General features: G+C 42.4%; 59 non-coding genes across 59 annotated transcripts; all 59 read left to right on the forward strand.

Annotated features, from left to right (window-relative positions):
* Window positions 1-110: 110 nt before the first annotated feature.
* Trnas-uga (transfer RNA serine (anticodon UGA)) lies at window positions 111-192 on the forward strand. The gene has a single exon. It is a non-coding gene; the product is annotated as a tRNA-Ser (tRNA).
* A 71-nt stretch (window positions 193-263) lies between these two features.
* Trnas-uga (transfer RNA serine (anticodon UGA)) lies at window positions 264-345 on the forward strand. The gene has a single exon. It is a non-coding gene; the product is annotated as a tRNA-Ser (tRNA).
* Window positions 346-416: 71 nt separating this feature from the next.
* Window positions 417-498, forward strand: Trnas-uga (transfer RNA serine (anticodon UGA)). Its single transcript has one exon. It is a non-coding gene; the product is annotated as a tRNA-Ser (tRNA).
* Window positions 499-569: 71 nt separating this feature from the next.
* Window positions 570-651, forward strand: Trnas-uga (transfer RNA serine (anticodon UGA)). The gene has a single exon. It is a non-coding gene; the product is annotated as a tRNA-Ser (tRNA).
* A 70-nt stretch (window positions 652-721) lies between these two features.
* Trnas-uga (transfer RNA serine (anticodon UGA)) lies at window positions 722-803 on the forward strand. Its single transcript has one exon. It is a non-coding gene; the product is annotated as a tRNA-Ser (tRNA).
* Window positions 804-873: 70 nt separating this feature from the next.
* On the forward strand, window positions 874-955 carry Trnas-uga (transfer RNA serine (anticodon UGA)). Its single transcript has one exon. It is a non-coding gene; the product is annotated as a tRNA-Ser (tRNA).
* Window positions 956-1,025: 70 nt separating this feature from the next.
* Trnas-uga (transfer RNA serine (anticodon UGA)) lies at window positions 1,026-1,107 on the forward strand. Its single transcript has one exon. It is a non-coding gene; the product is annotated as a tRNA-Ser (tRNA).
* A 71-nt stretch (window positions 1,108-1,178) lies between these two features.
* On the forward strand, window positions 1,179-1,260 carry Trnas-uga (transfer RNA serine (anticodon UGA)). The gene has a single exon. It is a non-coding gene; the product is annotated as a tRNA-Ser (tRNA).
* A 71-nt stretch (window positions 1,261-1,331) lies between these two features.
* Trnas-uga (transfer RNA serine (anticodon UGA)) lies at window positions 1,332-1,413 on the forward strand. The gene has a single exon. It is a non-coding gene; the product is annotated as a tRNA-Ser (tRNA).
* A 71-nt stretch (window positions 1,414-1,484) lies between these two features.
* On the forward strand, window positions 1,485-1,566 carry Trnas-uga (transfer RNA serine (anticodon UGA)). Its single transcript has one exon. It is a non-coding gene; the product is annotated as a tRNA-Ser (tRNA).
* Window positions 1,567-1,790: 224 nt separating this feature from the next.
* Trnas-uga (transfer RNA serine (anticodon UGA)) lies at window positions 1,791-1,872 on the forward strand. The gene has a single exon. It is a non-coding gene; the product is annotated as a tRNA-Ser (tRNA).
* Window positions 1,873-2,248: 376 nt separating this feature from the next.
* Window positions 2,249-2,330, forward strand: Trnas-uga (transfer RNA serine (anticodon UGA)). Its single transcript has one exon. It is a non-coding gene; the product is annotated as a tRNA-Ser (tRNA).
* A 71-nt stretch (window positions 2,331-2,401) lies between these two features.
* Window positions 2,402-2,483, forward strand: Trnas-uga (transfer RNA serine (anticodon UGA)). The gene has a single exon. It is a non-coding gene; the product is annotated as a tRNA-Ser (tRNA).
* Window positions 2,484-2,554: 71 nt separating this feature from the next.
* Trnas-uga (transfer RNA serine (anticodon UGA)) lies at window positions 2,555-2,636 on the forward strand. Its single transcript has one exon. It is a non-coding gene; the product is annotated as a tRNA-Ser (tRNA).
* A 70-nt stretch (window positions 2,637-2,706) lies between these two features.
* Trnas-uga (transfer RNA serine (anticodon UGA)) lies at window positions 2,707-2,787 on the forward strand. The gene has a single exon. It is a non-coding gene; the product is annotated as a tRNA-Ser (tRNA).
* Window positions 2,788-2,858: 71 nt separating this feature from the next.
* Trnas-uga (transfer RNA serine (anticodon UGA)) lies at window positions 2,859-2,940 on the forward strand. The gene has a single exon. It is a non-coding gene; the product is annotated as a tRNA-Ser (tRNA).
* A 71-nt stretch (window positions 2,941-3,011) lies between these two features.
* Trnas-uga (transfer RNA serine (anticodon UGA)) lies at window positions 3,012-3,093 on the forward strand. Its single transcript has one exon. It is a non-coding gene; the product is annotated as a tRNA-Ser (tRNA).
* Window positions 3,094-3,164: 71 nt separating this feature from the next.
* Window positions 3,165-3,246, forward strand: Trnas-cga (transfer RNA serine (anticodon CGA)). Its single transcript has one exon. It is a non-coding gene; the product is annotated as a tRNA-Ser (tRNA).
* Window positions 3,247-3,317: 71 nt separating this feature from the next.
* Window positions 3,318-3,398, forward strand: Trnas-cga (transfer RNA serine (anticodon CGA)). The gene has a single exon. It is a non-coding gene; the product is annotated as a tRNA-Ser (tRNA).
* Window positions 3,399-3,469: 71 nt separating this feature from the next.
* Trnas-uga (transfer RNA serine (anticodon UGA)) lies at window positions 3,470-3,551 on the forward strand. The gene has a single exon. It is a non-coding gene; the product is annotated as a tRNA-Ser (tRNA).
* A 71-nt stretch (window positions 3,552-3,622) lies between these two features.
* Trnas-uga (transfer RNA serine (anticodon UGA)) lies at window positions 3,623-3,704 on the forward strand. The gene has a single exon. It is a non-coding gene; the product is annotated as a tRNA-Ser (tRNA).
* A 71-nt stretch (window positions 3,705-3,775) lies between these two features.
* On the forward strand, window positions 3,776-3,857 carry Trnas-uga (transfer RNA serine (anticodon UGA)). The gene has a single exon. It is a non-coding gene; the product is annotated as a tRNA-Ser (tRNA).
* Window positions 3,858-3,928: 71 nt separating this feature from the next.
* Window positions 3,929-4,010, forward strand: Trnas-uga (transfer RNA serine (anticodon UGA)). Its single transcript has one exon. It is a non-coding gene; the product is annotated as a tRNA-Ser (tRNA).
* Window positions 4,011-4,081: 71 nt separating this feature from the next.
* Trnas-uga (transfer RNA serine (anticodon UGA)) lies at window positions 4,082-4,163 on the forward strand. Its single transcript has one exon. It is a non-coding gene; the product is annotated as a tRNA-Ser (tRNA).
* A 68-nt stretch (window positions 4,164-4,231) lies between these two features.
* On the forward strand, window positions 4,232-4,313 carry Trnas-uga (transfer RNA serine (anticodon UGA)). Its single transcript has one exon. It is a non-coding gene; the product is annotated as a tRNA-Ser (tRNA).
* Window positions 4,314-4,383: 70 nt separating this feature from the next.
* Window positions 4,384-4,465, forward strand: Trnas-uga (transfer RNA serine (anticodon UGA)). The gene has a single exon. It is a non-coding gene; the product is annotated as a tRNA-Ser (tRNA).
* Window positions 4,466-4,536: 71 nt separating this feature from the next.
* Trnas-uga (transfer RNA serine (anticodon UGA)) lies at window positions 4,537-4,618 on the forward strand. Its single transcript has one exon. It is a non-coding gene; the product is annotated as a tRNA-Ser (tRNA).
* Window positions 4,619-4,689: 71 nt separating this feature from the next.
* On the forward strand, window positions 4,690-4,771 carry Trnas-uga (transfer RNA serine (anticodon UGA)). Its single transcript has one exon. It is a non-coding gene; the product is annotated as a tRNA-Ser (tRNA).
* Window positions 4,772-4,842: 71 nt separating this feature from the next.
* Trnas-uga (transfer RNA serine (anticodon UGA)) lies at window positions 4,843-4,924 on the forward strand. Its single transcript has one exon. It is a non-coding gene; the product is annotated as a tRNA-Ser (tRNA).
* A 99-nt stretch (window positions 4,925-5,023) lies between these two features.
* On the forward strand, window positions 5,024-5,105 carry Trnas-uga (transfer RNA serine (anticodon UGA)). Its single transcript has one exon. It is a non-coding gene; the product is annotated as a tRNA-Ser (tRNA).
* A 378-nt stretch (window positions 5,106-5,483) lies between these two features.
* Trnas-uga (transfer RNA serine (anticodon UGA)) lies at window positions 5,484-5,565 on the forward strand. The gene has a single exon. It is a non-coding gene; the product is annotated as a tRNA-Ser (tRNA).
* Window positions 5,566-5,636: 71 nt separating this feature from the next.
* Window positions 5,637-5,718, forward strand: Trnas-uga (transfer RNA serine (anticodon UGA)). The gene has a single exon. It is a non-coding gene; the product is annotated as a tRNA-Ser (tRNA).
* Window positions 5,719-5,789: 71 nt separating this feature from the next.
* Window positions 5,790-5,871, forward strand: Trnas-uga (transfer RNA serine (anticodon UGA)). The gene has a single exon. It is a non-coding gene; the product is annotated as a tRNA-Ser (tRNA).
* A 71-nt stretch (window positions 5,872-5,942) lies between these two features.
* On the forward strand, window positions 5,943-6,024 carry Trnas-uga (transfer RNA serine (anticodon UGA)). The gene has a single exon. It is a non-coding gene; the product is annotated as a tRNA-Ser (tRNA).
* A 71-nt stretch (window positions 6,025-6,095) lies between these two features.
* Window positions 6,096-6,177, forward strand: Trnas-uga (transfer RNA serine (anticodon UGA)). Its single transcript has one exon. It is a non-coding gene; the product is annotated as a tRNA-Ser (tRNA).
* Window positions 6,178-6,248: 71 nt separating this feature from the next.
* On the forward strand, window positions 6,249-6,330 carry Trnas-uga (transfer RNA serine (anticodon UGA)). The gene has a single exon. It is a non-coding gene; the product is annotated as a tRNA-Ser (tRNA).
* Window positions 6,331-6,401: 71 nt separating this feature from the next.
* On the forward strand, window positions 6,402-6,483 carry Trnas-uga (transfer RNA serine (anticodon UGA)). Its single transcript has one exon. It is a non-coding gene; the product is annotated as a tRNA-Ser (tRNA).
* Window positions 6,484-6,554: 71 nt separating this feature from the next.
* Trnas-uga (transfer RNA serine (anticodon UGA)) lies at window positions 6,555-6,636 on the forward strand. The gene has a single exon. It is a non-coding gene; the product is annotated as a tRNA-Ser (tRNA).
* A 71-nt stretch (window positions 6,637-6,707) lies between these two features.
* Trnas-uga (transfer RNA serine (anticodon UGA)) lies at window positions 6,708-6,789 on the forward strand. Its single transcript has one exon. It is a non-coding gene; the product is annotated as a tRNA-Ser (tRNA).
* Window positions 6,790-7,013: 224 nt separating this feature from the next.
* On the forward strand, window positions 7,014-7,095 carry Trnas-uga (transfer RNA serine (anticodon UGA)). Its single transcript has one exon. It is a non-coding gene; the product is annotated as a tRNA-Ser (tRNA).
* A 71-nt stretch (window positions 7,096-7,166) lies between these two features.
* On the forward strand, window positions 7,167-7,248 carry Trnas-uga (transfer RNA serine (anticodon UGA)). Its single transcript has one exon. It is a non-coding gene; the product is annotated as a tRNA-Ser (tRNA).
* Window positions 7,249-7,319: 71 nt separating this feature from the next.
* Window positions 7,320-7,401, forward strand: Trnas-uga (transfer RNA serine (anticodon UGA)). Its single transcript has one exon. It is a non-coding gene; the product is annotated as a tRNA-Ser (tRNA).
* A 71-nt stretch (window positions 7,402-7,472) lies between these two features.
* Trnas-uga (transfer RNA serine (anticodon UGA)) lies at window positions 7,473-7,554 on the forward strand. The gene has a single exon. It is a non-coding gene; the product is annotated as a tRNA-Ser (tRNA).
* A 71-nt stretch (window positions 7,555-7,625) lies between these two features.
* Window positions 7,626-7,707, forward strand: Trnas-uga (transfer RNA serine (anticodon UGA)). The gene has a single exon. It is a non-coding gene; the product is annotated as a tRNA-Ser (tRNA).
* A 70-nt stretch (window positions 7,708-7,777) lies between these two features.
* On the forward strand, window positions 7,778-7,859 carry Trnas-uga (transfer RNA serine (anticodon UGA)). The gene has a single exon. It is a non-coding gene; the product is annotated as a tRNA-Ser (tRNA).
* A 71-nt stretch (window positions 7,860-7,930) lies between these two features.
* Window positions 7,931-8,012, forward strand: Trnas-uga (transfer RNA serine (anticodon UGA)). Its single transcript has one exon. It is a non-coding gene; the product is annotated as a tRNA-Ser (tRNA).
* Window positions 8,013-8,083: 71 nt separating this feature from the next.
* On the forward strand, window positions 8,084-8,165 carry Trnas-uga (transfer RNA serine (anticodon UGA)). The gene has a single exon. It is a non-coding gene; the product is annotated as a tRNA-Ser (tRNA).
* A 71-nt stretch (window positions 8,166-8,236) lies between these two features.
* On the forward strand, window positions 8,237-8,318 carry Trnas-uga (transfer RNA serine (anticodon UGA)). Its single transcript has one exon. It is a non-coding gene; the product is annotated as a tRNA-Ser (tRNA).
* A 99-nt stretch (window positions 8,319-8,417) lies between these two features.
* On the forward strand, window positions 8,418-8,499 carry Trnas-uga (transfer RNA serine (anticodon UGA)). The gene has a single exon. It is a non-coding gene; the product is annotated as a tRNA-Ser (tRNA).
* Window positions 8,500-8,570: 71 nt separating this feature from the next.
* On the forward strand, window positions 8,571-8,652 carry Trnas-uga (transfer RNA serine (anticodon UGA)). Its single transcript has one exon. It is a non-coding gene; the product is annotated as a tRNA-Ser (tRNA).
* Window positions 8,653-8,723: 71 nt separating this feature from the next.
* Trnas-uga (transfer RNA serine (anticodon UGA)) lies at window positions 8,724-8,805 on the forward strand. The gene has a single exon. It is a non-coding gene; the product is annotated as a tRNA-Ser (tRNA).
* Window positions 8,806-8,876: 71 nt separating this feature from the next.
* Window positions 8,877-8,958, forward strand: Trnas-uga (transfer RNA serine (anticodon UGA)). Its single transcript has one exon. It is a non-coding gene; the product is annotated as a tRNA-Ser (tRNA).
* Window positions 8,959-9,029: 71 nt separating this feature from the next.
* Window positions 9,030-9,111, forward strand: Trnas-uga (transfer RNA serine (anticodon UGA)). Its single transcript has one exon. It is a non-coding gene; the product is annotated as a tRNA-Ser (tRNA).
* Window positions 9,112-9,182: 71 nt separating this feature from the next.
* Trnas-uga (transfer RNA serine (anticodon UGA)) lies at window positions 9,183-9,264 on the forward strand. The gene has a single exon. It is a non-coding gene; the product is annotated as a tRNA-Ser (tRNA).
* A 71-nt stretch (window positions 9,265-9,335) lies between these two features.
* On the forward strand, window positions 9,336-9,417 carry Trnas-uga (transfer RNA serine (anticodon UGA)). Its single transcript has one exon. It is a non-coding gene; the product is annotated as a tRNA-Ser (tRNA).
* A 71-nt stretch (window positions 9,418-9,488) lies between these two features.
* Window positions 9,489-9,570, forward strand: Trnas-uga (transfer RNA serine (anticodon UGA)). The gene has a single exon. It is a non-coding gene; the product is annotated as a tRNA-Ser (tRNA).
* Window positions 9,571-9,641: 71 nt separating this feature from the next.
* Window positions 9,642-9,723, forward strand: Trnas-uga (transfer RNA serine (anticodon UGA)). Its single transcript has one exon. It is a non-coding gene; the product is annotated as a tRNA-Ser (tRNA).
* Window positions 9,724-9,794: 71 nt separating this feature from the next.
* Trnas-uga (transfer RNA serine (anticodon UGA)) lies at window positions 9,795-9,876 on the forward strand. The gene has a single exon. It is a non-coding gene; the product is annotated as a tRNA-Ser (tRNA).
* A 71-nt stretch (window positions 9,877-9,947) lies between these two features.
* Window positions 9,948-10,029, forward strand: Trnas-uga (transfer RNA serine (anticodon UGA)). Its single transcript has one exon. It is a non-coding gene; the product is annotated as a tRNA-Ser (tRNA).
* The last annotated feature ends 11 nt before the right edge of the window (window positions 10,030-10,040 follow it).

Consider the following 10,040-nt stretch of genomic DNA (forward strand, 5'->3'; position numbering starts at 1 on the left):
TGGGCAATGTCCGCACAGGTTCGAATCCTGTTCGTGCCGGATGATTTTTTATACACTTTGTAGAAGGTAATAAAAGAATCACGTAATATTTTCTTTTTCTTCGACAAGAAGCTGCGATGGCCGAGTGGTTAAGGCGTTGGACTTGAAATTCAATGGGCAATGCCCGCGCAGGTTCGAATCCTGTTCGTAGCGGATGATTTTTTATACACTTTGTAGAAGGTAATAAAAGAATCACGTAATATTTTCTTTGTCTTCGACAAGAGGCTGCGATGGCCGAGTGGTTAAGGCGTTGGACTTGAAATCCAATGGGCAATGCCCGCACAGGTTCGAATCCTGTTCGTAGCGGATGATTTTTTATACACTTTGTAGAAGGTAATAAAAGAATCACGTAATATTTTCTTGGTCTTCGACAAGAAGCTGCGATGGCCGAGTAGTTAAGGCGTTGGACTTGAAATCCAATGGGGAATGCCCGCACAGGTTCGAATCCTGTTCGTAGCGGATGTTTTTTTATACACTTTGTAGAAGGTAATAAAAGAATCACGTAATATTTTCTTTGTCTTCGACAAGAAGCTGCGATGGCCGAGTGGTTAAGGCGTTGGACTTGAAATCCAATGGGCAATGCCCGCACAGGTGCGAATCCTGTTCGTAGGGGATGATCTTTTATACACTTTTTGAAAGTAATAAAAGAATAACTTATTATTATCTGTATCTTTGACGAGAAGCTGGGATGGCCGAGTGGTTAAGGCGTTGGACTTGAAATCCAATGGGCAATGCCCGCACAGGTTCGAATCCTGTTCGTGGTGGATAATTTTTATACACTTTGTAGAAGGTAATAAAAGAATCACGTAATAATTTCTTTGTCTTCGACAAGAAGCTGCGATGTCCGAGTGGTTAAGGCGTTGGACTTGAAATCCAATGGGCAATGGCCGCACAGGTGCGAATCCTGTTCGTAGCGGATGATTTTTTATACACTTTGTAGAAGATAATAAAAGAATCACGTATTATTTTCTTTGTCTCGACAAGAAGCTGCGATGGACGAGTGGTTAAGGCGTTGGACTTGAAAACCAATGGGCAATGTCCGCACAGGTTCGAATCCTGTTCGTAGCGGATGATTTTTTATACACTTTGTAGAAGGTAATAAAAGAATAACGTGTTATTTTCTGTATCTTTGACGAGAAGCTGCGATAGCCGAGCGGTTAAGGCGTTGGACTTGAAATCCAATGGGGAATGCCCGCACAGGTTCGAATCCTGTTCATAGCGGATGATTGTTTATACACTTTGTAGAAGGTAACAAAAGAATCACATAATATTTGCTTTGTCTTCGAAAAGAAGCTGCGATGGCCGAGTGGTTAAGGCGTTGGACTTGAAATCCAATGGGCAATGCCCGCACAGGTTCGAATCCTGTTCGAAGCGGTTGATTTTGTATACACTTTGTAGAAGGTAATAAAAGAATCACGTAATGTTTTGTTTATCTTCGACAAGAAGCTGCGATGGCCGAGTGGTTAAGGCGTTGGACTTGAAATCCAATGGGCAATGCCCGGACAGTTTTTAATCCTGTTCGTAGCGGATGATTTTTGATACACTTTGTAGAAGGTAATAAAAGAATCACGAAATATTTTATGCGTATTTGACGAGAAGCTGCGATGGCCGAGTGGTTAAGGCGTTGGACTTGAAATCCAATGGGCAATGACCGCAGAGATTGGAATCCTGTTCGTAGCGGATGATTTTTTATACACTTTGTAGAAGGTAATAAAAGAATAACGTAATATGTTCTTTGTCTTCGACAAGAAGCTGCGATGGCCGAGTGGTTAAGGCGTTGGACTTGAAGTCCAATGGGCAATGCCCGCACAGGTTGGAATCCTGTTCGTATCGGATGATTTTTTATACACTTTGTAGAAGGTAATAAAAGCATCACGTAATATTTTCTTTGTCTTCGACAAGAAGCTGCGATGGCCGAGTGGTTAAGGCGTTGGACTTGAAATCCAATGGGCAATGACCGCACAGGTTGGAATCCCCTTCGTAGCGGATGATTTTTTATACATTTTGTAGAAGGTAATAAAAGAATCACGTATTATTTTATTTGTCTTCGACAAGAAGCTGTGAAGGCCGAGTGGTTAAGGCGTTGGACTTGAAATCCAATGGGAAATGCCGCACACTTTCGAATTCTGTTCGTAGCGGATGGTTTTTTATACCCATTGTAGAAAGTAATAAAAGAATCACGTAATATTTTAAACGTATTTTACGAGAAGCTGCGATGCCCGAGTGGTGAATGCGTTGGACTTGAAATCCAATCGGCAATGCCCGCACAGGTTCGAATCCTGTTCGTAGCGGGGGATGTTTTATACTCTTTGTAGAAGGTAATAAAAGAATCACGTAATATTTTCTTTGTCTTCGACAAGAAGCTGCGATGGCCGAGTGGTTAAGGCGTTGGACTTGAAATCCAATGGGCAATAACCGCACAGGTTTGAATCCTGTTCGTAGCGGATGATTTTTTATACACTTTGTAGAAGGTAATAAAAGAATCACGTATTATTTTATTTGTCTTCGACAAGAAGCTGCGAAGGCCGAGTGGTTAAGACGTTGGACTTGAAATCCAATGGGCAATTCCCGCACAGGTTCGAATCCTGTTCGTAACGGATGATTTTTATACACTTTGTAGAAGGTAATAAAAGAATAACGTAATATTTTCTTTGTCTTCGACAAGAAGCTGCGATGGCCGAGTGGTTAAGGCGTTGGACTTGAAATCCAATGGGAAATGCCGCACAGTTTCGAATTCTGTTCGTAGCGGATGATTTTTTATACCCTTTGTAGAAGGTAATAAAAGAATCACGTATTATTTTATGTGTTTTTGACGAGCGGCTGCGATGGCCGAGTGGTTAAGGCGTTGGACTTGAAATCCAATGGGCAATGCCCGCACAGGTTGGAATCCTGTTCGTAGCGGATGATTTTTTATACACTTTGTAGAAGGTAATAAAAGAATCACGTAATATTTTAAACGTATTTGACGAGAAGCTTCAATGGCCGAGTGGTTAAGGCGTTGGACTTGAAATCCAATAGGCAATTCCCGCACAGGTTCGAATCCTGGTCGTAGCGGATGATTTTTATATACACTTTTTGAAGGTAATAAAAGAATAACGTATTATTTTCTGTGCAATTGACGGGAAGCTGCGATGGCCGAGTGGTTAAGGCGTTGGACTCGAAATCCAATGGGCAATGCCCGCAAAGGTTCGAATCCTGTTCGGAGCGGAGGATTTTTTATACACTTTTCGGAAGGTAATAAAGGAATAACGTATTATTTTCTTCGTCATTGACGAGACGCTTCGATGGCCGAGTTGAAAAGGCGTTGGACTCGACATCCAATGGGCAATGCCGTACAGGTTCGAATCCTGTTCGTAGCGGATGATTTTTTATACACTTTATCGAATGTAATAAAAGAACAACGTATTTTTTTCTGTGTCATTGACGGGAAGCTGCGATGGCCGAGTGGTTAAGGTATTGGACTTGAAATCCAATGGGCAATGCCCGCACAGGTTCGAATACTGTTCGTAGCGGATGATTTTTTATACACTTTGTAGAAGGTAAAAAAAGAATCACGTAATATTTTCGTTGCCTTCGACGAGAAGCTGCGATGGCCGAGTGGTTAAGGCGTTGGACTTGAAATCCAATGGGCAATGCCCGCACAGGTTCGAATCCTGTTCGTAGCTTATGATTTTTTATACACTTTGTAGAAGGTAATAAAAGAGTCACGTAATATTTTCTTTGTCTTCGACAAGAAGCTGCGATGGCCGAGTGGTTAAGGCGTTGGACTTGAAATCCAATGGGCAATGCCCGCACAGGTTGGAATCCTGTCCGTAGCGGATGATTTTTTATACAGTTTGTAGAAGGTAATAAAAGAATCACGTAATATTTTCTTTGCATTCGACAAGAAGCTGCGATGGCCGAGTGGTTAAGGCGTTGGACTTGAAATCCAATGGGCAATGCCCGCAGAGGTTCGAATCCTGTTCGTAGCGTATTATTTTTTATACACTTTTTAGAAGGTAGTAAACGAATCACGTAATGTTTTGTTTGTCATCGAAAAGAAGCTGCGATGGCCGAGTGGTTAAGGCGTTGGACTTGAAATCCAATGGGCAAGGCCCGCACAGGTTCGAATCCTGTTCGTAGAAGATGCCTTATACACTTTGTAGAAGGTAATAAAAGAATCACGTAATATTTTCTTTGCCTTCGACAAGAAGCTGCGATGGCCGAGTGGTTAAGGCGTTGGACTTGAAATACAATGGGCAATACCCGCACAGGTTCGAATCCTGTTCGTAGCGGATTATTTTTTATACACTTTTAGAAGGTAATAAAAGAATCACGTAATATTTTATGCGTAGTTGTAAAGAAGCTGCGATGGCCGAGTGGTTAAGGCGTTGGACTTGAAATCCAATGGGCAATGCCCGTACAGGTTGGAATCCTGTTCGTAGCGGATGATTTTTTATACACTTTGTAGAAGGTAATAAAAGAATCACGTAATGTTTTGTTTGTCTTCGACAAGAAGCTGCGATGGCCGAGTGGTCAAGGCGTTGGACTTGAAATCCAATGGGCAATGCCCGCACAGGTTCGAATCCTGTTCGTAGCGGATGATGTTTTATACACTTTGTAGAAGGTAATAAAAGAATCACGTAATATTTTATGCGTATGTGACGAGAAGCTGCGATGGCCGAGTGGTTAAGGCGTTGGACTTGAAATCAGATGGGCAATGACCGCACAGGTTGGAATCCTGTTCGTAGCGGATGAGTTTTTATACACTTTGTAGAAGGTAATAAATGAATGACGTAATATTTTCTTTGTCTTCGACAAGAAGCTGCGATGGCCGAGTGGTTAGGGCGTTGGACTTGAAATCCAATGGGCAATGACCGCACAGGTTCGAATCCTGTTCGTAGCTGATGATTTTTCATACACTTTGTCCGCACAGTTTCGAATTCTGCGATGGCCGAGTGGTAATAAAAGAATCACGTAATATGTTCTTTGCCTTCGACAAGAAGCTGCGATGGCCGAGTGGTATAGGCGTAGGACTTGAAATCCAATGGGCAATGACAACACAGGTTCGAACCCTTTTCGTAGCGGATGATTTTTTATACACTTTGTAGAAGGTAATAAAAAAATCACGTATTATTTTATTTGTCTTCGACAAGAAGCTGCGAAGGCCGAGTGGTTAAGACGTTGGACTTGAAATCCAATGTACCAATTCCCGCACAGGTTCTAGTCCTGTTCGTAACGGATTATTTTTGTACACTTTGTAGAAGGTAATAAAAGAATCACATAATATTTTCTTTGTCTTCGACTAGAAGCGACGATGGCCGAGTGGTTAAGGCGTTGGACTTGAAATCCAAGTGGAATCCCCCGCACAGTTTCGAATTCTGTTCGTAGCGGATGATTTTTTTATACCCTTTGTAGAAGGTAATAAAAGAATCACGTAATATTTTATTTGTCTTCGACAAGAAGCTGCGAAGGCCGAGTGGTTAAGGCGTTTGACTTGAAATCCAATGGGCAATGCCCGTACAGGTTCGAATCCTGTTCGTAGCGGATGATTTTTTATACACTTTGCTTAAGGTAATAAACGACTAACGTAATGTTTTGTTTGTCTTCGACAAGAAGCTGCGAGTGCCGAGTGGTTAAGGCGTTGGACTTGAAATCCAATGAGCAATGCCCGCACAGGTTCGAATCCTGTTCGTAGCGGATGATTTTTTATACAGTTTGTAGAAGGTAATAAAAGAATCACGTAATATTTTCTTTGCCTTCGACAAGAAGCTGCGATGGCCGAGTGGTTAAGGCGTTGGACTTGAAATCCAATGGGCAATGCCCGCAGAGGTTCGAATCCTGTTCGTAGCGTATTATTTTTTATACACTTTTTAGAAGGTAGTAAACGACTCACGTAATGTTTTGTTTGTCATCGACAAGAAGCTACGATGGCCGAGTGGTTAAGGCGTTGGACTTGAAATCCAATGGGCAAGGCCCGCACAGGTTCGAATCCTGTTCGTAGCGGATGATTTTTTATACACTTTATCGAATGTAATAAAAGAATAACGTATTTTTTTCTGTGTCATTGACGGGAAGCTGCGATGGCCGAGTGGTTAAGGCGTTGGACTTGAAATCCAATGGGCAATGCCCGCACAGGTTGGAATCCTGTCCGTAGCGGATGATTTTTTATACACTTTGTAGAAGGTAATAAAAGAATCACGTAATATTTTCTTTGCCTTCGACAAGACGCTGCGATGGCCGAGTGGGGAAGGCGTTTGACTTGAAATCCAATGGGCAATGCCCGCACAGGTTCGAATCCTGTTCGTAGCGGATGATTTTTTATACACTTTGTAGAAGGTAATAAAAGAATCACGTAATATTTTCTTTGCCTTCGACAAGAAGCTGCAATGGCCGAGTGGTTAAGGCGTTGGACTTGAAATCCAATGGGCAATGCCCGCACAGGTTCGAATCCTGTTCGTAGCGGATGATTTTTTATACACTTTGTAGAAGGTAATAAAAGAATCACGTAATATTTTCTGTACCTTCGACAAGAAGCTGCGATGGCCGAGTGGTTAAGGCGTTGAACTTGAAATCCAATGGGCAATGCCCGCACAGGTTCGAATCCTGTTCTTAACGGATGATTTTTTATACACTTTGTAGAAGGTAATAAAAGAATCACGTAATGTTTTGTTTGTCTTCGACAAGAAGCTGCGATGGCCGAGTGGTTAAGGCGTTGGACTTGAAATCCAATGGGCAATACCCGCACAGGTTCGAATCCTGTTCGTAGCGGATGATTTTTTATACACTTTGTGGAAGGTAATAAAAGAATCACGTAATATGTTCTTTGCCTTCGACAAGAAGCTGCGATGTCCGAGTGGTAAAGGCGTTGGACTTGAAATGCAATGGGCAATGCCCGCACGGGTTTTAATCCTGTTCGTAGCGGATGATTTTTTATACACTTTGTAGAAGGTAATACAAGAATCACGTAATATTTTCTTTGCCTTAAACAAGAAGCTGCGATGGCCGAGTGGTTAAGGCGTTGGATTTGAAATCCAATGGGCAATGCCCGCACAGGTTAGAATCCTGTTCGTAGCGGATGATATTTTATACACTTTGTAGAAGGTAATAAAAGAATCACGTAATGTTTTGTTTGTCTTCGACATGAAGCTGCGATGGCCGAGTGGTTAAGGCGTTGGACTTGAAATCCAATGGGCAATGCCCGCACAGGTTCGAATCCTGTTCGTAGCGGATTATTTTTTATACACTTTGTAGAAGGTAATAAAAGAATCACGTAATATTTTATGCGTATTTGACGAGAAGCTGCGATGGCCGAGTGGTTAAGGCGTTGGTCTTGAAATCCAATGGGCAATGCCCGCACAGGTTTGAATCCTGTTTGTAGCGGATGTGTTTTTATACACTTTTTAGAAGGTAATAAAATAATCACGTAATATGTTCTTTGCCTTCGACAAGAAGCTGCGATGGCCGAGTGGTTAAGGCGTTGGACTTGAAATCCAATGGGCAATGCCAGCACAGGTTCGAATCCTGCTCGTAGCGGATTATTTTTTATACACTTTGTAGAAGGTAATAAAAGAATCACGTAATATTTTCTTTGCCTTCGACAAGAAGCTGCGATGGCCGAGTGGTTAAGGCGTTGGACTTGAAATCCAATGGGCAATACCCGCACAGGTTCGAATCCTGTACGAAGCGGATTATTTTTTATACACTTTAAGAAGGTAATAAAAGAATCACGTAATATTTTATGCGTAGTTGTAAAGAAGCTGCGATGGCCGAGTGGTTAAGGCGTTGGACTTGAAATCCAATGGGCAATGCCCGTACAGGTTGGAATCCTGTTCGTAGCGGATGATTTTTTATACACTTTGTAGAAGGTAATAAAAGAATCACGTAATGTTTTGTTTGTCTTCGACAAGAAGCTGCGATGGCCGAGTGGTCAAGGCGTTGGACTTGAAATCCAATGGGCAATGCCCGCACAGGTTCGAATCCTGTTCGTAGCGGATGATGTTTTATACACTTTGTAGAAGGTAATAAAAGAATCACGTAGTATTTTATGCGTATGTGACGAGAAGCTGCGATGGCCGAGTGGTTAAGGCGTTGGACTTGAAATCAGATGGGCAATGACCGCACAGGTTGGAATCCTGTTCGTAGCGGATGAGTTTTTATACACTTTGTAGAAGGTAATAAATGAATGACGTAATATTTTCTTTGTCTTCGAAAAGAAGCTGCGATGGCCGAGTGGTTAGGGCGTTGGACTTGAAATCCAATGGGCAATGACCGCACAGGTTCGAATCCTGTTCGTAGCTGATGATTTTTCATACACTTTGTCCGCACAGTTTCGAATTCTGCGATGGCCGAGTGGTAATAAAAGTATCACGTAATATGTTCTTTGCCTTCGACAAGAAGCTGCGATGGCCGAGTGGTTTAGGCGTAGGACTTGAAATCCAATGGGCAATGACAACACAGGTTCGAACCCTGTTCGTAGCGGATGATTTTTTATACACTTTGTAGAAGGTAATAAAAGAATAACGTAATATGTTCTTTGCCTCCGACAAGAAGCTGCGATGGCCGAGTGGTTAAGGCGTTTGACTTGAAATCCAATGGGCAATGCCCGCACAGGTTCGAATCCTGTTCGTAGCGGATGATTTTTTATACACTTTGTAGAAGGTAATAAAAGAATCACGTAATATTTTATGCGTATGTGACGAGAAGCTGCGATGGCCGAGTGGTTAAGGCGTTTGACTTGAAATCCAATGGGCAATGCCCGCACAGGTTCGAATCCTGTTCGTAGCGGATGATTTTTTATACACTTTGTAGAAGGTAATAAAAGAATCACGTAATATTTTCTTTGCCTTCGACAAGAAGCTGCGATGGCCGAGTGGTTAAGGCGTTGGACTTGAGATCCAATGGGCAATACCCGCACAGGTTGGAATCCTGTTCGTAGCGGATGAATTTTTATACACTTTGTAGAAGGTAATAAAAGAATCACGTAATATTTTCTTTGCCTTCGACAAGAAGCTACGATGGCCGAGTGGTTAAGGCGTTGGACTTGAAATCCAATGGGCAATGCCCGCTCAGGTTCGACTCCTGTTCGTAGCGGATGATTTTTTATACACTTTGCAGAAGGTAATAAAAGAATCACGTAATATTTTCTTTTCCTTCAACAAGAAGCTACGATGGCCGAGTGGTTAAGGCGTTGGACTTGAAATCCAATGGGCAATACCCGCACAGGTTCGAATCCTGTTCGTAGCGGATGATTTTTTATACACTTTGTAGAAGGTAATAAAAGAATCACGTAATATTTTCTTTGCCTTCGACAAGAAGCTGCGATGGCCGAGTGGTTAAGGCGTTGGACTTGAGATCCAATGGGCAATACCCGCACAGGTTGGAATCCTGTTCGTAGCGGATGATTTTTTATACACTTTGTAGAAGGTAATAAAAGAATCACGTAATATTTTCTTTTCCTTCAACAAGAAGCTACGATGGCCGAGTGGTTAAGGCGTTGGACTTGAAATCCAATGGGCAATACCCGCACAGGTTCGAATCCTGTTCGTAGCGGATGATTTTTTATACACTTTGTAGAAGGTAATAAAAGAGTCACGTAATATTTTCTTTGCCTTTGACAAGAAGCTGCGATGGCCGAGTGGTTAAGGCGTTGGACTTGAAATCCAATGGGCAATGCCCGCACAGGTTGGAATCCTGTCCATAGCGGATGATTTTTTATACACTTTGTAGAAGGTACTAAAAGAATCACGTAATATGTTCTTTGCCTTCGACAAGAAGCTGCGATGGCCGAGTGGTTAAAGCGTTGGACTTGAAATCCAATAGGCAATGCCCGCACAGGTTCGAATCCTGTTCGTAGCGGATGATATTTTATACACTTTGTAGAAGGTAATAAAAGAATCACGTAATATTTTCTTTGCCTTCGACAAGAAGCTGCGATGGCCGAGTGGTTAAGGCGTTGGACTTGAAATCCAATGGGCAATGCCCGCACAGGTTCGAATCCTGTTCGTAGCGGATGATTTTTT

The sequence above is a fragment of the Euprymna scolopes genome, chromosome 15 (assembly GCF_053919585.1).
Source record: "Euprymna scolopes isolate OS-2025 chromosome 15, ASM5391958v1, whole genome shotgun sequence".
Classification (NCBI taxonomy): Eukaryota; Metazoa; Mollusca; class Cephalopoda; order Sepiida; family Sepiolidae; genus Euprymna; species Euprymna scolopes.